The sequence below is a fragment of the Vespula vulgaris genome, chromosome 3 (assembly GCF_905475345.1).
Source record: "Vespula vulgaris chromosome 3, iyVesVulg1.1, whole genome shotgun sequence".
Lineage (NCBI taxonomy): Eukaryota > Metazoa > Arthropoda > Insecta > Hymenoptera > Vespidae > Vespula > Vespula vulgaris.
Genome location: NC_066588.1, coordinates 7205073 through 7231742, shown reverse-complemented (window position 1 = coordinate 7231742; position 26670 = coordinate 7205073). Strand labels below are relative to the sequence as shown.

General features: G+C 41.9%; 1 protein-coding gene across 1 annotated transcript in view; it reads right to left on the bottom strand.

The window, feature by feature from the left end:
- Positions 1-26126: 26126 nt before the first annotated feature.
- Positions 26127-26670, bottom strand: part of LOC127062100 (uncharacterized) — an 85819-nt gene continuing 85275 nt past the window's right edge. Inside the window, exon 5 of the transcript XR_007781066.1 lies at positions 26127-26289. The gene's annotated coding sequence lies outside the window, so the exon portion shown is untranslated. The remainder of the gene's footprint in view (positions 26290-26670) is intronic.

Genomic DNA, 26670 nt, shown 5'->3' with positions numbered 1-26670 from the left:
TTCGTAAAAACGTAGATACCGATGGTGCGGCGGCGACGATGGTGGCACAATAACGGATAAGCGGAACCATTGGACAGTTTGCGAGCGGCTCTGCTTCTGATGGGCTGGACGATGGAGAGACAGGCTGTAGGGAGTCGGTATATTTATAATGACCCTATATGTATGCAAATGGCTGCATATCGTACGGACCTATCCCACTCGTACGTGACGGAGGACTCGCCTTCTCTTCCTCTGTCTGTTTCCCTTTCTCTCTCTCTCTTTCTCTCTCGTTCGCTTCTACTTTCCCCTAACTCACCCCTTTTTCACATTCTCTCTCTCTTTCTCTCTCTAACTCGAACGACACGGCAGGAATATATGCCTTTCTTTGCATGTAGGTACGGGACACGTACCTATGCGGTAACGACCGCACACAAATCCGTTGCGACGCAGAGCGGCAAAAACGCATCGATTGCGCGTAAACGCAAATCAACGAGAGAAAGAGAGAGAGAGAGAGAGAGAGAGAGAGAGAGAGACGTCCGTACAATTTTACAACTATCCGAATCTTTGCAATCCGTGCACCCTACGAAATTTTATTCCGTTATTTCTCCTCTTCCTCCTTCTCATTTGGCTCATCGTATCGATTATTACGTAATTATTATGATGGTTCACCGATACACAAACCTCGACTGATATTAATAATATCGTGGCGATGTGCTCGATAAGAGGATAGGGTTATTTCATGTACGAAGATTTTGCAACTTTTCTAATTTTTTTATACCCTGTAAACGATTGGAATTTTATAGATTATATGGGCGGTTTTCATATATTATCGATTTTCAAGTCACGAGAGCGTCGTTTAACGTTACATCTATCTACTTTGATACATACATAGAAAATGGTATTCTGTAAAATGAATAGAACGCTCCATAAACTATTTATTCTGATCGCATAAAATGTTGAATATCGTTCACCGGGAAATGTGGTAGCATTATCGGCTGACCGTCGATTATACGCTCGTGTATCGCGAATTCATCGTATACACGTAACTCGAACAAAATGTATCATTGTAAAATGATTCCATTTGCATTCGCGACGTATGATCGTTTAATTACTGACATCGTTAAAGTACCTACTATTGCTGGAAATCTCGTGTACACTATTTATTGATAAATTCGTTTCAGTGAGGATTATGGAGAAAACAATAAAAATATTCGAATCTCTGTAAATGGTTTCGTTGTTCTTAATCAACGAGTTAAAGCGACTATTCATCTCTTTCTACCTACAAATACGATTGGCGTGGGCGCAGATAGGTGGCATCGCGTTGCGCATAAATTATAATGCTGAACACGTTATTTATAGTCAGACACAAATTGCCTATGCTAATTTCTGCTGATCATTCTGACGTCGTTGATTTGAAAGCTATTTTAATCATCGAACTAGATTTATTCAAGGTTTATCTTCGTCTCTTTAACTTTTTTCGCTCTCTTTACAAAGAAAAGTAGATATATTTAGAAGTCGTAAAAATTATTTCGTAATCTTAATCAGTGGGACTCGAAGCTTTGCTGGCACGTAGTTTTAACAAGGATACGCACTTAGCCGTTATCGGTTTTCTTTGGGAGCTTCTTCGAATGGACGATCGTTGCTTCGTAACACAAACCTACGAACTGCCTTAAATAATTGGGAGGTAAAGTGTAGTAAAGGTACTTGGGTGTGCAAGAAACGAAGGCAGCTAAACAAACTGAAAGGAAATCCACTGAGAAAAAGATAGAGAAAGAGGAAGAAAGAAAGAGAGGAGGAAAAAAGAAAACAAAGAAGTGGTATAGGAAAAAGTTTGCAAAGCCTTTGAGCAAGGAGTACACGTTGTTTTCTCTAGCAGGAGATCTTTCTGAAACGCTGAGTAAATGGTTCACTGACCACTCAAATAGACGTACTTTCAAAATAAAAGATACCTGGAGTCTGCTAGAACCTTCGATATATTTCAAAAGCTACGATCTTGAATCAGGCCACAACCCTTGCTTTCCTACTTTCAGCTATTTTTCTATCCACAAATATAGGTACCTGTTACTTTTTACAAGCCATTTTTTTCTAATCATTCTCTTTCTCTCTTTCCTTCTATTTCAAAATATTTGACATCTACTTCTCATTGAACGAACGATGGGAGAACGTATAAATTATCTGTTGCGAGTCACTTAGTTCCGACGAAATAAAATACATTGCCAAATTCGTAGCATTGAATATTCTCGAACGTGGCGTAGAACACGTAGAACGAGATTCATGAAATTATCGATAAAGGAAGAAGCATTGAAACAAGGATTCATCGGTGATAATCTAATTTCTAAATAAGTATCTAGAATGTGAAGAACTCGGACGAGGTTGCGTCTGATTCCTTACGAGAAAGTCCTTTGCATAGCCGGAGGGTGGGTACCGAAATTCCAGGGAAGATTAAGACGTGCGGATTTGGGGATAGGGCAAGCGGAAAAACAGGAGCTAAGGGCAAAGAACGAAGCTTTAGCTCGTGGCTATGGAAAACCGTACTCGTTGTCGTTGTCGTTTTCGTCGAGAGAGAAATGCAAGAGAGGAGTTTCTCTTCGTCTTCGTCTTCCTTCCTTTCTGCAAGATCTCTTCGTTTCTCTCTCTCTCTCTCTCTCTCCCTCTCTCTCTCTCTCTCTCTCTCTCTCTCTCTATCCTCGTAGCGATGCCAAGAGAGCTCAATTTCAATTTCGAGCCCCGAGGGTGTCATTCCGAAACGAATATAATTATACAGAATAATTCTGACACGAGATGGGGGTGCCAAGGTAGTAGGTAGGACTTGGGGGGTGGGTGTCGGAACGGGGGAGTCTTTGAAGGAGGAAGTCTTGCGCGAGCTTGGTATAGTCTAACTACCACGTAGTCCGCGGTTATAGGCGCACCCTTTGCGTTACGCACGGCGAACGTCGAAGCGAAGAGGGTGGAAGTAAGGCACCGAGGGGGAGGGCGAAAGATAGCGAGTGCTTAATGGCTCGAAATTCCTGCCGTTGCGGAATGCCCTGAATGAAAATTAAGTCAAGTATACCTACTAGAGCTTCTCGGCTTCCTTCGTCTTTCTTCCTCGTACTATCTCTATCTCTATCTCTCTTTCTCACTCTTTCACACGACAACGGAAGAGCGATTCGGCGAATTGTATCCATAGAGGCGCCACTGAGAGAGATAAAAAGAGAGATCACTCTTGTATTTCTCTCTTCTTTGTCTTTTCTTTTCCTTCCTGTTCATTGTTATTTCTTAAATGAGTATATTGCATTTTCTACTTCGAAGCTTTTGTAGTTTTCATTCGTAATCCTTAATAAATTTCTCCTAAGGTATCGTTTGATATAATTTCTTTAATACAATTGTCTTTATTGTCCCTTTGCAAATTGTTATGTCGTGAATTTATTCTCCGATTATTTCATTCTTTTTTATCAATTGTCATCCTTCATTGTGAGGGAGATCACACTCTCTTTCGATTTAGTCATATTACCGTAGCTTCACCATCTTCTCTTTCCATAGCGTCTTTCCTCCCCTTTTCTACTTCGATTCGAAACGAGAAGGCACCTCGTTCCATTATCCGAATATTAGCCGTCGGAAAGCCACGGAATTGCTATAACTTAAATAATTTGTTTTAATGCAATCGTCGGTTAGACGGTACTTAACGGTTACGCTAGCTTGGATTTATTTTTAATTAGAATACATAGGAAAAGGGTGGATGAGTGCATTATTCAATCGAATGTAATATATATACGATGAAATTTATGTGAACTGTAAGATGATAATTAAGCACATCGAGAGAGAGAGCGAAACATATATATATATATATATATATATATATATATATATATATATAGAGAGAGAGAGAGAGAGAGAGAGAGGGAGGGAGAGAGAGAGAGACAGAGAGAGAGAGAGGGAAAGAGAGAGAGAGAGAGAGAAACAGTAATCAATAATTTTGCCAATAACGACCATTTTATACTTGCGCATTGATAATCCGTAACGCTAGCGTACGCCGTTCTCACGATACGCGGTAACTTTTCTAATGCATAAAATATACCATGCCAAAATTTCGTGCATGGCGATATTCCAACTACGCAAACAATGCATTACACATGCAGCCCACCATTTTACGGATAAACAGGCCCGCTCGCAATAAAGCTGAAATATTTGTTAGTTAAACCAGAAATCTCTTAATGCAATCGATCATTTTTTAAGCGGATGGCCATGCATCGGAACGTTAATGCACAGAACCATCGCCAATCGAAACCTTTGAATTATTGTACCGATACTGTTCCACATTATACATCCATGTATCGTATTTATACCTATCTAGCGTCGAAGTTACGAGAGCCATTGGAAGCTCCTGGGAACATTTGGAAAAATCATTAAAAGTGATTTCCCGAGGTGTAGCTATCGGGAAGCCACTTTGTCGACGAGTTAGTTTCAACGAAGTAATATTCAGATGCAGTCGTTTATATTCAACGACGATTTACAAGTAAAATGTAGATTTATGCGACGTGCCTTCTTGTCCTTTCTCTCTCTCTCTCTCTCTTTTTCTCTCTCTATCTCTTTCTCCCTCTTTTTTTTATGAGTGTCCTCTACATAGCTGCATTTAAATTAGATATTTTTACGAAGTTAAACGAAAGGACGAGAGGATCAAGGAAGAGATGTCGTTTCTTCTTCGAAGCCTTACTTCCATGGAAAGTTACTAGATAATAGTTGCATACGAGAAAGGCAAAATTTAATAAATTATTTTGTGAAGGATAGTGCTTAAGGAATGACAACGACGCGAGTGGCATTTTTATTCGTACCGCGAGCTCGCGATTCGTAAGCGAAAGCTCGACGACTCTAGATAGCTAGAGGTTGACTGTCGGCTTGAGTGCATCTCAAGCGCATATGCGAAAATTACGTCGCGAGACATGGTGTATCCGTCAAGTGCAGGTAGGTGCTTGCTTTATATCCATTCGACTTCAAAATCAGATGGTTTCGCGTAGGAAAACGTGTAGGTACTTTCGGGCACAATGCCGAAAATAGGCGCAAGAGTTTTACCCTCGCAAATCCGAGAACGAATCGATTCACGATACTTCCGTATTGTGATCGAGAAATGATTTTGGATTTGGAAAAATACATTTGTAGTTACATACAAATATAGAAAATATTTTAATGAGATCTAAGGATCAAGTTTGTTTAAAGAAAGAAAAATAAAATGTTCATTTTTTTGGAAATGTTATAATGCACGAATAAAGTTTCAATAAATATGAGGAAAAGAAAAACTAAAATAATAGAATATTAAAGTTGAATAGTTGTCTGCAAATCCGTCGAGCTGTGACAAAAGTGTTTCCTTCGATCAAATGGAAGAAAGAAGAAGAGCGAAGAAGAAGGATACCGTGTGGAATCCTAAACGATTCCTTTGCTATCCGACCTTGCTCTCTTCTTTCTTCGTCTGTCCCGGAATCCACGCTAAGCGACGCGTGCCGCACACTGCAATCTACTACTTTCATCTTCCTACTCCCCCGTGGAATCTCTTTTCCGCGGATATTCTCGAAAGCTTCGGGAAGCAGCACGATGATTCCGCGTGTCTCGGAAGTGTCTTCGTAATCTCCCGTGGAATCCCTTTTTCGAAGGGCATTCGAGAAATTCTATAAACCAAGATGATTTCGACTTTCATATCAAATAATGGCAAAAACGTCGAGGATTGAAATGCTTATTACTTTGTAATCGTGTTACTTTTCAACTTAAATGAGAACGATCAAGTACTCAGAATTTAATTAATTAAGTACAACATTCACTAGAATACAATTTTGATACTATATTAGAAGAAACGATCGTCAACGAAGTTATTAAAAAAAATCTTTGACCATAAATGAAAGTAAAAAATTTTCACGAGCAACGTATCAAAGTACTGAGACGTAACTTTTCTAAAATCCGAAAGTTGAATTATCGCTCTGAACGGAATCATTAAAGAATTTCGAAAGTCGTTATATCAAAAGAGGACGACGAAGCGAATGAACGCTTTTCGTGGCCGTTAGAAACATTGAAGCGACACGCGCTTTTATTGGCTCGTGAAGGGAGTCATGAAGTTAAGCAAGAAGCAACGTTTTGCCGTAATGTCTTATTGTTAAATATTGCAGGCAACACGACCGTTATACGCCGTTCTCCTCCGCAGTTATCCTTTTACGACTTTACGTCCTATCTCTGTCCTTTCATCTACAGTACCAAAATTACGGTAAACCTCGTTATACGTGCAAGCCTCATTTGTGATATATGAGCAAAGGATATAAACACTAACGCGATGTAGCTAAATATTTAAAACTCGACGATTCCTACTTAGTACGATGATATATGTATGTACATCTATTTCGTTATTTTTGGAAATTTTCATTTCAAAAGTGTTTCATTGAGATGATAAATTTAGCTCTTTTTGATATAGAGCGAGAGCGAGAGCGAAAGCGAGAGAGAGAGAGAGAGAGAGAAGTACTCTTGAAAAGTTTCAGATGGAAACGACAGGAAATAAAATCTCGATCCAGTCGATGACGACGAAAAGTCCGTTGACGGTATGGTTCCGTTGCGAAACTCCGTCGCTAAAGGACCTTAATTAATTTTCGAATCCGGCCGCTAATTCCTCACGGAAGAGGAAACGAGGTAAAGAGAGAAAGAGAGATAGCAACGTGTACCAGACTCCGCGCAGCTTTTTAAAGTTCGGAGCTTTCGTCGCGAGGAAAGTCAAAGTGGTATGAGATGGACGTAGGTAGGTAGATATATACACAAACACACATATATACGTATACATATACATGCATATATATACATATATATGAGAGAGAGAGAGAGAGAGAGAGAGAGAGAGAAAAGTAAAGAAGAGAAAAATGGTTAGAGAAAGTAAAGATGAAAAACGGTGTAAGGGAAGGGAAGAGAGAAATAGAAAGAAAGAAAGAAAGAGAGAGAGAGAGAGAGAGAGAGAGAAAGAGAGAACGTCGAGGGTGCAATACAAGAAGGAAGTCTAGGAAAGAAAAAGAGAAAAGAAAAGGAAAGGGGAGACAGTCGACGTCGTCGGGCGGTGATTTAAGGCACGGCGCCGCGCTTAGTTCTCTAAACATTTTAGTCGACCTTATTTCGCCTGCATTATTTCAACGTTAAAACGAGGCGGGGCACAGCTCCCTTTGGAGTAGCATGGAAGAGGGCCGGGCTAAGAGGAGACCGGAGGTAACCGTAGCCGAGCTTAAGAAGAAAGCTACCGGTTCGGTAAAGTGGCCTGATACATAAATATGCGATTAATCAAGTTAACTACCCCGTCGTGGATGCATTTTTTTCTCTCTTCTCCCTCTCTATCAACTACTCGTCCTTTCCATTTTCCTTCCACTTCTCTTCGACGTATCTTTTTTTTCATTCTCTCTCTCCGTCTCTCTCTCTCTCTCTCTCTCTCCTTCTTTTTCATTTACGATAGACCGGAGATGACTCTCAGCTTCTACCACGGCAGATGGGTAAATAGGGTCATTCGCCTAAACGGCAACCTGCCACACGCACATTATGCGAATCCTGTGGCATACAAAGCACTCCCACTCCTTCTCGAACAAATGACTCGTGAAACGAAGCACGCCGGTCGTACGTTCCACGTGTATTTTCTCTCTCTCTCTCTCTTTCTCTCTCTCTCTCTCTCTCTCTCTCTCTCTCTCTCACGAATGTTTTTAACGCCTGTCATATTAGGCACTGGATGAAACGAGGAAACTCTTTCGGTTCCAACTTTCGATTGTTCGAAAGTCGAAGTTCTCTTACGGACGAACACGAAGAATTTTAGATTCTTCTTCTTTCTTTCTCTTATATTAATACACACGCCGGCATCCCCGTCTCGCTCGTCGTATCAGCGATTGTTTACTGTTTGCTTGGCGCGTTTCGATTAACGGATATTTACCGTCACGCTGATATTTGCCATGCCGAAGGCAAATACGATTTGTCGGTTCGGCCGATGCTCCGAGCGCGTGCGCGACTCTACGCGTGGCCGGTTACGTCTGTAAGCGAGACCACAAAGAAAGAACTCAAATCGCGACGCAATTTTATCGGTGCTTCGGTTAAAAAAGAAAGATGCATGGTAGGAAACAGATGGGGAAAGAGAGTAGGAGAAAAAAAGGAGTATCGCGTGTGTTTACTCACAATTTGCAGCGTCGAAATGCGGACGGAAAAGTCGCGGGGCAATTTGGCAGGATGCACGTGGAACTCCAGTTAAAGCTGCGAATTAGCGAGACGAAAGATAAATACTCGCCTCACAAAGCTTTTTGTCTTTTCCTCACTTTTTTACACTCTCACAGATACGTACTACGCTTACTCTATTGATAGGGAAACGTCGAGATTTACGATGAGCCCGTATTTGCGTATAATTCGCTTCGAACTTACACGAACGCATCTACTATTACCTACGTACTTCAACGATTTAAATTCTTCCAACGAAGTCTTTATCTTAATTGCACTAGGAGGTTAAGAGTGCTGCCTCGGACGTTTCAAATTTTGCTTTATTATTTATGAGGCAATAAACATCGCCTAGAGCGATCCCGCGAGAGTGAACATAAATTTTTTCTTATAATTTAACTACGCAAGACAATAAAGCTCGGCCTGCATTAATCTTTTTAGTAAAGTCAAGAGTGTGAGAGAGAGGGACAGAGAGAAAGAGAGAGAGAGTAGATATTCTTCGTCGGAACCTCGTGAAACTGTCACGCGTATCGCTTAAAGCTCTTCGTGAGACGTAGCTCGAACACTCACTCTCTTTCTTCATATTCTCAGGAGGGCACGTCGAAAGTTTGTCGGAAAATTCAATCGCGATACTCCCGATCTCTCTTTTGTGAACATTTCAAAGTTTCAGTTTTTCATTTTCTTTTTCGTTTTTCCTTCAACGAGTCGATTAAAACGTCACGAGAAGATCGTCTAAGAAAAAGGGAACCACGTAAATGATCTTCCGTAGAATTGTAAATGTTCGCGTCTTTCGTAAGGTAAGATAAGCTATCACATCCTCTCCCATAGTTTTCGCAGTTCCGTTTATAGAATGTTTCACGTTTCAATGTCGGAATATTTACTAGCACCAACCTCGTTACAGAGTGATATTCCCTTAGAATTTGCTCATTAAAAACTAATTTATAGTTTCTTAATTTCTTACGATCTTAAATTTATAAAGAACTGAAGCTACTTTCATTTATCTAATTATCCGACTAATTATCGTCTTGTATCTACTACTTAAAAATAATTTCAAATAGAAATATTAATTACTCATAAAGATATATAAATATAAAGAGAGGAGAAAGGAGAAAGAGAGAGAGAGAGAGAGAGAAATAGAAGATGGTAAATGGTAGGATACGGAAAAGGATAGGCAAGAGGATAACAAAAGACCACGATTGTACGTGCAACCAAAATGAACCATTATTGCATCGGGGACACAAACTGTCGGATAACTCGCTGGAGCAAAGTGGTTCTGGACTTTTCTCTTGGCCTCGACTCTATCTCGAGAACTGGTAGGTGAGGGGAGTAAAAGAGAAAAAAGGGGAACAAGCTGCTATGGCTGACCAGAGAGAGAGTGGACAGTTTAATTTTTACGAGCACTGCCAGAAATAATTTCTCTATTCTCCGTCTCTCTTTCTCTCTTTCTCTCTCTACGCTTTCTGTATAGCTCTCTCTGTAGGGTTGATTGCTTGATTTCGACAAACATCGCTCGTCCGTCCTCGATCTCTTCGCAGTCGTAGGCGGAAACGAGCTAACCACTGGCCAGAGAATGGTCGAGAAATTAGGCTTCTGTCCAACCGGTTGCACTTCGCGGCCGGCATACGTAATTCACGGAGAAATTCTGGCTTCTTAATTGAATTAAACGTACAGTGGGGTACGCAAACCATTGTTTCGTGAAAAGTCGACGAACTAGTGACGAGGATCAACCGAGACCGTTCTTTGTTCCTCAACGAGGAGTTTAATAACGTTAGGCGGACCAGTAGTAAAGCCAGTCCATTTTCAAATATTAATACGAGAGACATTCGGTAGAATGGTACACTGGTATTTCGTACAAACTCCGATATCTTTTTCGTGTGAGAGATGTTCAAGTTTACTCTTTCGTAGTAACTACTATTCTTAATCGATTATTCAAATCTTACGCGTTATATTTGAAACATAGATTCAGGACTGTTCGTAACTTCTCTTGGAGATAATAACTCAAAGATTTTAACGAGGAATCAAGAAATCCGTAAGAAAGAAGAAGAAAGAGAGAGAGAGAGAGAGAAGAAGAAGAGAATCCGGCGAGCTTCTCGCGTTCTCAGGAGGAAGAAAGTTGGCATGAGAATAAGGAAGATGAAGGAAGGAGCGTTAATATGGAAGACAGGATGAAGCAGACGCGGCAGGATGTGCTCAAGGCGCATTTCACACAAAGTTCCTTCCTTGCGAGTAGCTACAAGTTTTAGAAGGAACCGCTCGCTCCTATCCTCTCACCCCTTATCCTTTACCTCTTCCTTAATAGATACCCACTTCGCGGGATACACCTACCAACCACCTTGTCTTCTCTAGACTGTCTCTCCCCACCTCTCTCGGTAACGTCGCCACAGTACCAAGAGGCCCTTTGGGATTAACCTACACGTGGAAGCTTCGGGAGGAAAAGCCATCGAGGTCACCGAAGAACGGCTCCGAGCTAAGCACGGTTCGCCGTTCGGCCGCCCGGATAATGGCTTCTTCGGACTAGCCAAGACATCAAGAGACGCTTGTGCGACCTTATCCACCTATCACCTTCCTCTTCCCCCTCTTTCTCATTCCACGATCTTCCTTTCGTACGTCCTTCGTTATGACTCGATCCTCTAGAGACTTCCTGTAAGCGTTCGGTGCGTGAAACGTCCCTATAGTTTTATTCGAGTACTATTCGATAGAGAAGAACGTTTCTAAGACAAATCGACCAACTTTTAAAAGGTTTCAGTTTTTTCAAGTTATAGAAAAAAAAGACGCAGACTATTTAAATTTCGCGCCTTTGATTCCATTTGAAACGGCGGTTCTTAATGATCGCTTATTCTCACGGAAAGAAGACGGAAAGAACAAAGACGCCTGTCTCCAACTAAAGGGTTCTTTTTTAATAAGCGGCTGATACCCTTCTACCCTACGATCCACTTACTACCAACCCTTTCTCTTTTTTCCTCTTTCAGTTTTTGGATAGAGATAAATATTCGAGGAAGAGAAAAAATAATGTGGCAGTGGTAGCTTCGCACTGTCTTGTCCATTCCACCGACTGTGATAAATGCAGCCGACAAATTCATCCGAGACGTTCAATTGACAGTCGACCCCTATTATTACGCATTATCGCACAACAATAGTTCTTGTCTTTTTTTTTATTATTATCTTAAGAGTTACGTCTAATGATTAAATAAAAGATAATATTATACATTTGTACAATGAATCAACAGAAATAGTTTGTCGATTTTTCTAATTAATGTGAAAGTCTTTAAAATGATCTATACATAACGGTAATTGTAAGAAATTTATCTGAACATACATTCTCTAGTTGTATTACTTATGGCAGAAAAATTACGTATTTTTGGTGCACGATTTTTTTGTTTTCTAACGAAACCTCCATTTACGCTATTATACTGATCATTATCGCTGCTATCACTGAGTTGAAAAAGACGAATGCGGTTTCGATTTTTTGCAATTTCAATTTGGAGGGGGCGGGGATAATCTGGTAGAGGTGGAGTTATATTTGTAGGGGGTGGAGACAACTTTGTAGGGGATGGGGCTACTTGTGTAGAGAGAGAGGACTAATTATACATGGAACAAAGTTGACTAAATAGGGGGCAAAGGTAACTTTGAAGAGGGTGAAAAACAAATTTAGGGACCGGGGCCAACTTTTTAGGGACAGAGTTAGCCTTGAAGAGGCAGGACTAATTAGTAAGAGGCAGGACTAATTAAACAGGGAACGGGGCTAACTAGACAGGGGGCGAAGTTAATTTTGGAGAGATAAAGTCAACTTTGCGGGTTTAAACTGACTGAGTTTAAAAAAATAAGCTTCAATTTTCGGGGGCCTAACTTTGCAGGGGGCGGGACTAATTTTGTAGGGGGTGGTACGATCTTTATAGGGCGTGGCTAACTAGAGAATTTCATGTGCCCTCAATACGTTCTACGATACTTCTGACTATAATCATCATTATGATTAATACTATAATTTCCATTATAATTAAATAAGAAACAAATATAATTTTATTTCCACGCTGGACTACGAATCAAAGAAATGTTCGTCATTCATTATTAATAATAATAAAATTAAGTTATTTAAAAAATTTGTATTTATATAAAAAATACTTATTATCTTAACAGCGATTAAAAAGACCTGAAAAACAATGAAAACTTTAAGCCTCGAAATCCTCCTATACTTCTCATAAGACACTCACGAAATATTTTACGGCAATAGGAGAATATTGTCGAGAACGGAATATTCCGCGGTTTGTGATAAGTGAACAACGTCGCGAACGGAATATTCCGCGGCTGGTGATTATTGACAATCGTAGTATGCGTATTATTTCGCTTATGGATGCAAATAAGTTAATAAGAACTTTCTCAAACATGCAGAAGTATTGTTTCTAAAAAAATTCATATATGTATTAGTCTTTGTCTTATATTTGTTTTTGGATTGTTCAGTCACCTCAATTAACTCGAGCTTTCAATAAATACAATGAAAGAATTCAATGTAATATACGAATATTTAGAATTTTTTTCAAATTGAATAAAAAAGGAAGAATTTATACTTTCATGTTAGTTCGCATTCATTTATCCACTCGATTCGTTAAATAATATTTTCGATTAAATAAAAAATTCTTCCGCTATCGAATTCGCTTTCAAATCTCGATCGATCGATCGATTATAGAACCATGTAGTAAATTCGTAACACGAAAGTAAATATTGCATATTACGCTCAGTAGACCACAATACATCTCAATTTTCCGATATATACGTTCTCTCGATGATTTCATTATTTACGTCCGACAAATAATCGCTCTTGTTAAGCGAAGCGCTTCGATAGAGAGGATGAAAAAATTTCCTGTCGAGAGAACGATTATCTTCTTTATTTATTACGGAACGATAAACAATGAACTTGGAGGAATCCATGAAATCGAGAAAAAGAAATCGTCGGAAGGAGGGAAGGAGAAACCGATTGGTTTGAAGGGCGAGACCTTCTCGCACGAGGACATTATCGGTCCGAATCTCGATCCAACGAATTGATAGTTAATTACCGGGAATCAGGGGTGGCTTGGATAACAAATGGGACGGCCCATCGCTGTAATTCACGGCGAACGGATTTTCGTGTTCCTTTATACAGGACGTGGCGCGCGAGTCGAGCGACATCGGGGGGAGGGACGCACCCTTCCTGAATCCTTAACCCGCCGCCACTGAATATTTAACTTGTCCCGACGAAGCTAGAAAGAGGGTGGCAGGGATGAACGGAAGAGAGATGCCTTGCCTTCCCGAATAGATTCGTGTTCGTTCTATTCGTTACGTCGATTCGAATACGCGCGAAATTTCGATCCTTCTTGAAACGGTGTTGACTGAAAAATATTTCAAACGATCTTATGTTCCAAGCACATTTGTTAATCTTCCGTTATTTATGTGGCTTATAAATCGTTATACTCGCTGCAAGATTAATTTTTGTTGTATCTTGTTCGTTATTACAAGGCAAACGTGATGCATCGTTTAGATAAGCCTTTCTTCAACGTTAAAGTAGGTCGAATAAAGTATGAAAACTACGTTTAGGTCTCTTGAAATGCAAAAGGGTAGATAGGTAATATCTGTTTACTCGAGCTTTATCCTTTTCTCGTATCTCTCAGGTTCTTTCTCGTTGGCTTGCCATCCAAGCGTTTTTCTCATCGTCCATCACGAGAGCCCACTCAAGTTGCAACGACCATAATTAATTTTCTTTTAATTCCCGAGATTAATGGATCACCGCGAGCCATTCGCTGGTATCAAGCTGGCTCTCTACGCTTTATGTTATTTACGGATCTATTTAGGAATTTCCTCAGCACTCGGCACTACGCCAAATAACACGCGTAACCGTCTTTAAAGAGAAGAACGAAACGAATTTTTCAGAGAAGACACCGAGAAAACGAAAACGCGAGTGATCTTCGAGAAGTGTAGTTTTTTCGTTCGTGCAATTTGTTCTCGGTGAGTAAGATAAAAAAAGCAAGTCACTGATCTCGAAACCATGACCGAACGCGATATGCGACTTAGGAAATGTGCAAACTGTAATTACACTTCCAATCCCTCGCGTAACTACGAGCGAAGCCGAGATTTCACTTATTCTCTCTCTCTCTCTCTCTCTCTCTCTCTCTCTCTCTCGCGCTCTCTCACTCTCTCTCGTAATTGCGACGAGCGAAACTTTGTTGTACGCGGCTGTAGTAGCACTACCTACCTATCGCGCAAAACAACGCGCTTCGACCTACGTGCTTTTCGGAAAGTGAATTAATTTTCGTGAACGCGATGATCGTTTTCCCATCGAATTTACTAGCCTTTTTTTTCTCCCAAATTATTCGTTCTGCGGGCTGATTCGAATATCGGTCATGTGTAAAGTCCATTTCGCTACCACATTTTGGCATATATCAAGAGGCGTATAAATCCTGACATTGCCGATGATAAAAGCTAACCGGCACTACCGGACGATAACGACGCGAGGCACGTTTCGTTCTACGACTCGTCGAATTTATCGTCTGCCGATTCTCTTCCGTTTGAAATATCCCGTTCCTTTCAAAATTCAGCCGGCACCGAATAAATACGACGGACATACCAGGTAGATCCTTACGGTTTTATCTTTAACGTCTATCTCTCTTTCTCTCATTCTTTTTCTCTTTCTCTCGTTCTTTTTTCCTCATTGCGTTACCTCCTAGCTTCTGTTCTCCAATTTCTCTTATCCTCCGGCCGGCTTTTACAGCCCTCTTCAGCTCTTTTCCTTCCTTTCCCTTCTTCCCTCTTTCTCCCTCATTCCGTAGAAGCTGTCTATCGTTTCATCCCACCATCTGTTTTTCCTCTCGCAGCTGGCACAATACGAGCATCCTCGTTTATCAGCCTCCAGTTTCATCCTCGTTACAGGCACGACGATAATGTACTGTTGGTGGCAACGAAAAAAGAACGAAGAGGAAAACGGTGGAACGTAGAGAGAGAGAGAGAGAGAGAGAGAGAGAGAGAGAGAGAAAGAGAGAGAAATCTAATAGGTATATATGTCCTAAGGAGATATTTTCTATTTGCTAAATAAATATATTTTTTAATTAATAATCCAATCCCAAAAATAATTCGACTCGTTTCAGTAAAATTTTGTGGAACGTTCACTGTCCTATTTTATTTCTCACTCACAATGAGATACTACTAAATGGCGATCGTTTACGAAGGACGGTGATTCGACATGGATAGTCTAACGTACGAGAGAGGGAAAAAGAAATAAAGAAAGAGATAGTTCACTGTTCTCTTCTACGTTCGATAGAAGAGAAAGAGGGAGAAAAAGAGAAAGAAAACGAAGGGGTGTCGAGGGGCTGTCCTTTATATTCTTTTGGCGAAACACCGAGGTCTGTCCAAATGAAGTGTTGAAGAGCTCTGCCAACACGAATGCGAGCGGAGAAAGTAACACGCGCTTTGAATCGCGAAACTACAAAGGATCGCTGCCGGGCTAATTTGTCTGAATGAGCGAACGATGGACTATGGGGGTACTACGGGGGTTGCTCTACCAGTGAGGACCTAATTCTGGATAAACACCCTTTCATTATTTCCGGCCTCCGCCAAGTCCCTTCGTTTCGTTGTCGGCTTCGCCATTGCCATCACCACCACTACCACCACCACCACCACCACCACCACCACCACCATCATCATCACCATCAACCTTTCTCTATTTCTCCCTTTTCCGTGCCTTTGTCTTTTGTTCTTGGCGAGTTGTCTTATAAGACTGTGAGTACCGGCACTACTTTACGTTTATCGTCGAAAATTCTGTCTAAGAATGTATGTGTGTGTGTGTGTGTGTGTGTGCGCACGCTACCCGTTTTCCTTAGATTACTAGCTCGTTAAATGTCTTTTTACCATTGTTAATTGTCCAATCGATCCTTTATCCTTTTCACAATTTCAAGAGTTAAGTTCTCAATATTAGTATCCATCTCATATCACAAAGGGATACATTCCAATAGAGAATAGATATCATTTCGCTTTTATATTATTTTTATTCTTACGTTTGAATCTCTTTTATATTAATTTCAAGAAAAGATATCGATTTTCAGGAATAATGAAACGTCGAACAATTACAAACGAATGGCACAAGATCTAAGACGTTTGGGTTTCCGATATCGAAGGATAGATTAATCGTTTATTGTTCATCGAAGCGAACTTTCGGGTGTCCTGACTCGCGATTCCTTGAGATAACCAGTCATACGTGATCGTTATAGTTTGTAATGGTTTGATATATAAATGGATTGATATAACTCGTATTGTCTATATATGGATATAGTACATTATATGAATACATATATACAGGTACATATAGGTATACACATTGATCGATTTAATTAACATGGATAGCAACAGACCGGACGAAGCCGTTTAATGATGAGAACGACTGCCGGCTCGTCCAACGTTTCCTGTTGCACTGTCCGTAATAAACAACCTCCTTCCCTTATACGATTCAACCCCTTTCCGCGTACTCCGCCTTCGTCTTCCTACAGTGCGCGAGTCGAGCGCAGACGGGCAACATCTACTGGCTGTTTATCGATCAGGAAAGTTTGCTTCGATCCGTAGCAAGAGCCGCGTGTTCACGAGAGAAATATAAAAGCTTGAGAAAAAAGTTTTGAAAGGTGCACCGCCTGCACGGCAAGGCTGCGTAATTACGAGATAATTGTCCCGGCATTCGCGAACGATGCCATTATCTTTAACAATTATTTATAACGCTCGCGATAACGTGGCTTTGTGTGCCTAACGAGAGAGCTACGTGAAAAGGGGTTGCTATTTTTATGAGAATTGTACACGACTCGAACGAAACGATCGTAACGTCGTCGAGGAAGTAAAAGAAGAAAGAGGGAAAAAGCAAAGGGACTTGAATCTGGAAGATGAACTCGAGCGAGAAGAAGAAAAGAGAGAAAGAGAAAACATAGAAAGAAAGAGAGAGAAAGAGGAAGGTACGTGGAAAGAAGCGAGCGTAAAAAACGAGATGCAATTGGCGTGGGCTTAAAGTAAGTCCTCCGGCAGGGTTCTCTATGCGAGGACGGAGGGTCGATGCGTCCTTTTCGAGCGAGCACCCACCCCCTAATCGATCAATTGAAAATCGCTCGAACGACAATCGATTTCGAATCAATTGGAGGCACGGTGTAAAACTAACTGGATACGTATTTCTCCGGTTGGCAGGGTAGCTGCCTCTCTCTCTCTCTCTCTCTCTTCTCTTTTCCTTTTCTTCTTTTCTCTTTTCTTCTCCTCTCCCCGAACCACACGTAGTAGACTTATCCTCACAAGCTCGTACCTCCTACGAGACACTCCTTGTATTTCTCTCCTCTCTCCTCCTTTTCATCTCACCACTCGTTTCGAACTATCTCTTTCTTTCTCTCTCTCTCCCTCTCTCTCTCTCGGCTCTTTGTTTTCCATCAGGCGAACACAATTTTGGTTACAGTTCATTCGATTCTCGTTTTATTTAATTTCCATTAGAGACCAACGTGCATCTGCCATCTGCCCTCCCTCTCATTCTTTGTCTCTCTCTTTTACTCCCTTCTTCGATCTCGTTCTCTTTCTATCTCTGTCTCTTTTTCTCTCTGGCCTCACGTAACACGCGCGGTTCCGCTTCGTTTCCAGTTCCAGCCAGTCTCGCAGTTTTACTTTATCTCTCGCTCCCTCAACCTTTCGGTGCCTTTCTCTATATCTCTTTCTCTCGTCTCGTCTCTCTCTCTCTCTCTCTCCCTCTCTCCTTCTCTATCTTCCTCCCTCTCTCTTTCTCTCTGTCTATCTGTATCCTTTTCCCTCTCAATCTTCTCCTACCTACACATTGTCCGTGTCTAGCCGATCGACTCTGTTCCTACCGGCCGCTGTCCATTCCCTACTGCACAGCCATTAACTACTTCGTCAGTCGTACAGTAAGTTACGACCCCCGTGATCGCCCGTAGAACGATTTAGATGACCGAGTTAGGAAGAACTTCGATATAAGCTAACGGATTCCCAGCAAATTATACCGCTTGAGAGTCGCAGGTGTAGAGAAAAGGAAAAAGAGAAAGAAAGAGAGAAAGAGAGAGAGAGAGACAAAGAGAGAAAAGAAGAAAGAAAAGAAACGTCCGTCGTACATTCAATAATTCTTCCATTATATTTTGCATGAACTCGTGCGACTTGGAATAGATATCTTCTTGGCTACGGTCCTTAATCGTTAATACCCGAGACATTGACTATGTTAACAATGCAATTCTTCGTTTCCTTTCCCAAAAATGCTAATGCGATGTAAATGCGATGGGATATTTCGGAAAAATTTGTCACTGCTCGAGCGTAAAGTACGCGATGAAATCTCGAAATAGACGGAAGACAAGGAACATTAGCCGTGCTAGCGATCGGCCGATCAAATACACGAAATCTTCCTGACCATTAAAATCCTGCAGCTGGTATCGACGATCCTCCCAGTTCCCATCTTCTTTTTCCTCCGTTTTATCCGATCCTACTCATCTTCTCTCTCCTTCTCTATCTCTCTCTCTCTCTCTCTCTCTCTCTCTCTTCATTCCTGTTTCTCTCCCACTCTCGCTCTCTTTTCGCTCGCCGACACGATAGAATTTCGCTCGTCGTGCCACGAGGCAGCTGATAATTTAAATCGAACGAGTCGAGGCGCACGTAATTCTCAGCGCCGCGAGCTAAACGGTCACCTGGCAATGCCTGGCAATCTGCAAAGCTCGCAAAAACGTATCTCTTCACCCCCGCTACAAAATCGTCTATTATTTCCGTAATGGATTTCGATTTTCCCACACCCTCGAGGAAGAACGCGTCGCGTGTCGTATCGCATCGCATCGCATCGCATCGCATCGCATCGCATCGCGTCGCGTCGCATCGCGTCGCATAGCGTTGCGTTGCATTGCATTGCGTTATGTTATGTTACGTTACGTTACGTTGCGAAGTATAATACTTGTGTCGACGATTGAATAAAAAATTTCCGTCCGTTTATGTGCGAGAGAAAAAATAATCCGTCCTACCGTGTCGTTCTTTTCACATTACGATTGTATAAAAAGGTACTAGAGTTCTTTCTTCCGTGTTAGAAGTAATGTTATTGTTCATTTTCGAAGACAATCTCTTTCGTTAATAAAAAAGATAAGAAAAGAAGAACGCAGACGGTAAAGAAGCGAAGAAATGTATCATACAATGAACGTGTTAATAGGAGGGAAGCGTGAGATACGTTTTGTCCGAAAAATCATTTCTTTCTTCGTAAGGGAGGCAAGATGTAGGAGACAAGCAGCCTGAGAAAAAGGGGTGAAGAGTTCGCGAAAGGCCGATAGTAGAAGGGAGACTTAATGAAACGCGTCTGACGAATAGACCAACTAATTGTATCTGAGAGGAATTAATAAAAACGCCTGACGTCCCTGAGCCGGCAGCACCATTCGCTGAGTCGCTCCGGCTGCCGGCCCGATCCTCCATCATTTATTTCATTTTTCTCGAAGTTCCTTCGAGTCTCTTTCTCTATCCTCCAAGACCGATGTTCGTCCACCGTTCAACCCCATAAGTTATGAGTCTTTCCGAGCATCGACTCTAAGCCTGTATGCCTTCCTATCTTAAATTATTATTTTTGCAAGCCAGCCGATAAGAGAAATAGATAGGATGGTACGGCGATCGAATAAATCGATTCGATCATTTGAAAATACGTTGATCTACGCGATCGAGCTGCGTGACAAATAATTTTAATTTACATCTCATTCAACATTTCAATATTTTTGGTATCTCGAATGGGATATATGTGTTCACAACGTTAAAATTTTTTTAATCAATTACGACGAGAACCCGGAGGAATTTCCTATCTTTATTAAGACAATGAAAAAGGGAAGAAAGAGATTAGAAAGAACGTAAGATTAAGGAAACGCACGAAAACGAGAAATCTTGGCTATCGGAGCATCGTAGACGGTTATCATCGGCAAGAGAAGCTCTGCGTGGCCGGCGTCGGGGCTTTTTGTGCACTTGAACTCGGTCACACTAAATTTCTGGCCGGGTAGAGTCCAAGTTGCGGCAAGCGGGAGACCAAAAATAATGGGCGCCACGACTAAAACCAAAAATAATCGGGCGCCGCCTGCTGCTCCCTCGGTAAATCACCGTTCTCGGTAGCTGGTGACCAGTTTCACCCCATCCCCTATTTCAATTCCCTCCCCCTTCCTCTTCCTTCTTCTTCTTCGTCCTACGCCACTAACTCCATCAACTCGGTCCCTTTTACTCGTTGCATTTTCTTTCTTAGGAATGTTCTCTCCTCGAACCTACAAACTCATCGTTTATACTTTTAATTGGCAGCGATTACGAACAATTCGATTGGAAGGAGGCGTTGGTGTGTTAAAAATACATTCAAGTATTTTTGTGCTTTTTAACAAAATTATTTATTACTTTATAACGAGTATACAATAAGAAAATGAAAATCAGATTCTGTTTTAGTACACCACAGAGAAAAGAAAAGTGGTATTATTCGAGAATCTACATGCCGCATTCGTGAGACGATTTCAAGTTTTTAGAAAATCGCGAGCGTGACTCGACATGTCGGCCGAGTTAAATAAAAATCCACGGTCATAACGCGAGGTTGCGCGAGGACGTGGTGCGAGCCAGAAACGTCCGCAACACTTTGGCAAATGCATCTGTCAGCGAGCGAAAACGCCGCGGGAATTGCTTTTCTCTCCATCTATCCAACCATCCTCCTCCTCTTCCTCCTCCTCCATCTCTTCCTCCTTCTCCTCCATCTCTTCCTCCCCCTCTTCCACCTCTTTCTCCTCTTCCATCTCCTCTTCCGTCTCGTACTTCTCCGGTTCTCACTCCTGCCACAACATCGAAACCCATCCTGTTTCTCTCGTTCGTTTCGATCACTCTCTCCCTCTTTCTCTCTCTTTCCCTCTCACTCTCTCCTAACCACTCACTCTCACTCCCACATTTCCTCTCCTTCCACTCTCCGGCAATTACTATAAATCAGAATCGCAGTCAATATTTAATCCTCGTGGAATGGTGTTCGGTGTCGGTACGAAAGGGAAGCTGGTACGAAGGGGTGAGAGCGCGTAGTCCACGCTTGACTGCAGAGTAAAGAGAAAGAGAGAAAGAGCGAGAGAGAGAGAGAGAGAGAGAGAGAGAGAGAGAAGGAGAGAGAAAGAGAGAAAGAAAGAGGGTAGAAGGTGGGGGCTGATGCAACAATGCCAGTAATGCGATAAAATATACTATGTGTCGTGTGGCGGGCGAGGAAAAGGGGTGAAATGTCCACCGTTCGTGCCGGTGACCATCGTTCGTTCGTTCATTCGTTCGTTCGTTCGTTCGTTCGTTCGTTCGTTCGTTCGTTCGTTCGTTTGTTGGTTCGGCCATTCTCCAACAGAGTAGTTTCAGATAGTCCTCCGAAAAACGATGAAACGCCAAACGGCTCGAAAGGACTCCCGACTGTTGCTCCGGTAATCGCGAAATCCGATCGGCTAGCAGACCTGTGCTTTCAGCTTCTCGTGTCATTATTGTTGACTCGACGTACTTTGTAGAAGAGAGAGAGAGAGAGAGAGAGAGAGAGAGAGAGAGAGAGAGAGAGAGAGAAAGAGAGAGAGAGAGAAAGAGAGAAGAAAAAAAATAAGCGAGAGAGAGAGAGAGAGAGAGAGAGAGAGGAGCACGCTATTAACGTTCAGACGATTGCATGCTGCATAAATATAACGTGAAAATTGCACCTCCTTTTATATCGAAGCACGACCCTAGAAACGTACAAGGCTTTGCTCTTTTTACGTTTACGCGTCGAAAACGGTTATCGATCGTAGCGTTTCTCTTTGCTTTTAACGGAGAACAAATTACTTGGAAGGAACAACAATCGTTGGTTGGTGAAAAGTTAAGGGAAAACACAGCTTGATCTATTGTTCGAGAGAGTTAAATTTGATTTAATGGATCTCATTTGAATAAGACTTTTGCGATGAGGGTGACCGTTCGGGAGTTTGAAGAAGAAGATAAGGGATAAGAGGAGAAAAAGAGGAGAGACTGGAAGACAAGAAGTATGGCCTTGATATTCAGATAAAACACGATCGATTTCTCCTTCCGTGGACGATTACCAGCGTGCTCCTTGATTCCAAGAGCTTCTACTTCGACTCCCTCTTGAAGGAGCAGCTAATATTTACAATGTGAATCAAAGTATTTGCGTGATATTCGGCTATAAGCGACATTTCCTCTTTCTCGCTCGCTCTCTCTATCTCTCCCTTTCTCTCTCTCTCTCTCTCTCGCACGCTCTCTATGTCTCTCTCTCTCTTTCTCTCAAGTCCTCTTTTATTAAATAGGCAGGCTGACTCCGAGGACGTACCAATTTCGACGTCATTACTCCAGGCAATAGTGGTTCGTGACCTCATTATCGTGATTATTACCATCGTAATTGTGTCCGTCGTTGAAAGTTTGCTCAACGAATCGAACGATCATCGTCTTAAATTATTACACGAGAGTTTAATTACGTCGATGATCAGGTCGAGGCTGTTAGACATTTTTTTCACGTTTCTTTTTCCTTCTGAACTAGACATTTTTTTTTTATTTTTGCAAGTAAAATGGATGATATCGATCGAATCGATAACGATTAAGAGAAGCGATTATTTCGTTGATGGTATGGAACCTAAGTACACCTAAGCCGGCGACAAACGAAAGAGGTTGGCAATGGAGATGAAGAGCTATGAGTGCAGTGAGTCATTGTGGGCAAAAGAATGGTTTCTCAAGGGTGCAGTCCTCAGGGAAATCAGAAGGCAGCGGCCTCGGGGATAAACTCGGCAGATCTTGGCGGAGGTACGCCAAAGTAGCTTGTCAATAACTTAAATCTCAATCGTAACTTGGTGCTCCCAACTGATTTCCGTTTCTACGAATCGTATCTTTTCCTTTTCCGATATTCATAGTTGACGTATCTCTCCTCTTTCCTTCAGAGAAAAAGTATCTACCAGTCCCGATACATTTCTACGTATGACGTTTCCTATCGTCGAACTTCTTCGAGCGTGTCCTCCTCAACGTCCATGCGTCGAATCAAAACCCGTTCCTCCTGGCGAATCCTTAAAACGAATGTTTTCATAGCGGAACGAATTTCCCGCGGAGAAGGAAAAACGACGAATCGTATTAACGTCCAAAACTCGGCAGAAACTTCGTAGGATCGATTTGGATGAGAACAAAGTTGTAGTAGGTACGTAGTGTTACGGCACTAGAGAATCGAGAGAAGAGACTTGGATGTACGTCTAGACAAAGAGAAGATACGATATATATATATATATATAAAGGAAGAGAGAGAGAGAAAGGAGCGAGGTAAGACGCGAAGTACCGCGGATGTAGGTAATTTCACGGTGTTGCCTCGCATTAATACGACTACGAGTTTCGACGAGAGAAACGACGCCTCGTAGAAGGTACGATTTAAGAACGGCGAAAAAGACAGATTTTGGATTCGCTTCTTTCTCTCTTTTCCCCTTTCTCTCTTTCTCTCTTTCTCTCTTTCTCTCGGAGTAACAGCCGCGAAAAAGGAGACTTCCGAATAGACTTTCCGATGGCGTCACCAATGGAGATTGAATCTAAGCCATCCCTGGTAACCTCGTTATCCTCCAGTCGGTCGAAATCTCCATCCCTTTTCCTGCCTTTTACTCGGCTCTTTCGGTCGGCGGCTACAGCTTTTACTCGACGCCGGATTGTTTCTTTCATCGGACGCGAAATTTGATTTGCCGGGCTTTTTATCAGCCAGACGGTCTACGATAGAGAAGAACGAAAGAGAGAGAGAGAGAAAGGGAGTGCGAGAGGGTAGGGGGTTATTAACGACCCTCTTTTCAACGCGTTCGAGCTTTCCAAAGCAGCACCTTCCAAACATGAACAGCGAAAGGGCTGGGAAAGGACTAGGAAAGGGCTGAGAAAGGGCTTGGGTTGGTTGCCATTCGCGGTTATCGAGCACTTCCTATCGTGAGATTGGCACGAACTGTCAACCGATTCCGTATATGCATGAAAGGAGAGTGCATCATCGTTGCATCTATAAACAGCGATGGAATACGGAGCAAACGGGGACAGCCCTTTCTTACCGTCGCCATGAATCTCGAAATGGAATTGCTAATCCATCTGGATGCCGTTTAATCCCAATCCGAGCGGACGATCGCAGTATGCGAAACGGTCGTAGTTATCGCTGATGACACATCGGTTGATAGGTATGCTCGAACTACTGACCTCTTTGAAAATTTACGTATCTTGATTCGCCGATATGCGGGACGAAACGTTTCTCCGATCATTGTAAAATATTTCTTTATTCTACATATGTCATTTTTGATATTGTCGATTTTAATTAAAAAAGAAAAATAAATATGTGTAAAATAAAAGATATATATATATATTATATATATTTGTATGTGCTTATCGAGTGTACTTAACAAATAAAAAAAATCTAATTCCTTTCTTATATATCATTAGTTTGAAAATATATTTAAAATCGAGACTTCGTTAACATTTTTGTTTGTAGCTACAGGTGATACGGGAGAAACGTAAACAAAACAAAGCTTCGAGCGCCTTTGACCGACCTACAGTTCGGCACGCTCTTTATTCCGCAATAGTAGCTCGGCTCGATAACATCTAGGCATTCGAGAAAAACTAGAAACGTGTCGAAACTTGTATCGAGTCGGAAGGAATCCAGCGTGATGGCAAGGGGAATAGCTTCTCTCTCCTCTCCTCGTATTATTTTCTTCGATATATAAGAAGTACTTGTGTACATTTTATAAAATCGAAAAAGAGATAAGGGTCTCCGCACGCAGCTACTTCCATCCGGTAAGTCCTAGAAAATCGATATTACTTTCGTTTTAAAGCATCTTTATTATCGTAAATTACAAAGATATTCTTGAGCTAATTGACTCCGTATCAGAGTCTATAAACTTTAATAAAATCATTTTTATCTTTCGAAAATATCCGATATTAGTAATTTATACAGTTTTCTTTATCTATACATAAACTCGAAACAAAGAAACGATCGCCGTACATTGGTAAATAATGAAAATAAATAAATTAACAGCGAAGGTGACACACTAAGAACGTAGTACAACATTAGATAATTATATTGTTATTAACGTATCTATGAAAAGTAAACATAGTTGGTGATTTATTCGTACAGAAACGATGCGGCCCGTCCAAGTGATGACAGGTCGTTGCTAATGGCGAAGGTAAATCGAGAAACGGAGAAGAGAATCGAGGCGCACTGCGGTCGTATTAATAATCTTGAGCGCGAGTTACTTACCACGCACGATCGCGTCGGGTATACCGTTTGCCGCGAAGTCACGAGCAAGTATAATTCGAGCTAACGAGTACTAGAGAGAGAGAGAGAGAGAGAGAGAGAGAGAGAGAGAGAGAGAGAGAGAGAGAGAGAGAGAGAGAGAGGGAGAGGGAGGTAGGGAGAAGGAGGCAGAGACTATAGCGGCTGAGAAGATGAGGAAAGGGGTTGATGATAGTGGTGGTAGAGCTGCTGTTGCTGCTATTGCTATTGCTACTGCTGTTGCTAGCGGAATAAGGAGCTTCGTTGGTATAGGACGAACGGTTGGTAAGTGAAGTAAAGTCAGCTCCTGTACCTGTATCGCGCTTAAACTTGGGGGGTTAATTCCTCTCGTTACATAGCGAAATGCCTGAGCGCTTTCCATACCATTCACGACGTTCAGTCGTTCATTTAGAACCGCATTGCGGAATGAATGCTTTTTCTGGTTTAAAAAGAAATCATAACCTTTGTGATATCTTTTGGTATTTCTTCGTTCGTTCATGTAGAAATTAATCGATACATCGTAATATTCGATCAGCATCGTCTGAATTTAGATTCGGGACACTCCAAAAGACCGTAACTAACGTTAGCTTATAGTTTGCTAAAGGGTTCAATGATCCAAGAGTGTTCCCAAGAATGTCAGCGCAAGAGAGACATACTGAGCTTGATCCATGAACGGTACTTGGAGGTATCCCTTTGTAGAGCTAGCCGAAATCCCGGCAACATTGTTGTCGTCGTCGGTGGTGGTGGTGGTAATGGTGGTGGTGTAGAAGGTGCGGTAGCAGCACGTCGACGAGAGTGGAGGGAGGATTTTGCAAGGTGAAAGAGAAGTAGGAGGAGGGATGACGAGTGAAAAGGGGTTGCCCGCCACATTAGTTGGCGTATCCAAGTTCCAGGCATCCAATCTATTACGACCAGTTCGGCATTAGTAATGTGTCGTCGGTGGTAGCTAGGAGAGCTAGAAGAGGTACTTGTGTGTATGTGTGAGATAGAAACAGGGAGAGGGTGAGAGAAAGAGAGAGAGAGAGAGAGAGAGAGAGAGAGAAAGAGAGAGAGAGAGAGAGTGAGAGTGAGAGTGGGAGAGAGAAAGAGAAAGAGAGAGGTAGCCGTAGAAGGCTACGTCGTAGAGTTGTAAGAGGAAAGGGGGAGAACGGATGAAGGAGATTGGGGGGAAGGCGAGCACGACATCAAAACTTGCTTGAGCGAATCTAAACTAACCGAGTAACTCTCCGCGTTACGGGCTACGATATAGGTATGTCTCGGAGAACGCCACGGTAAATCGGTAG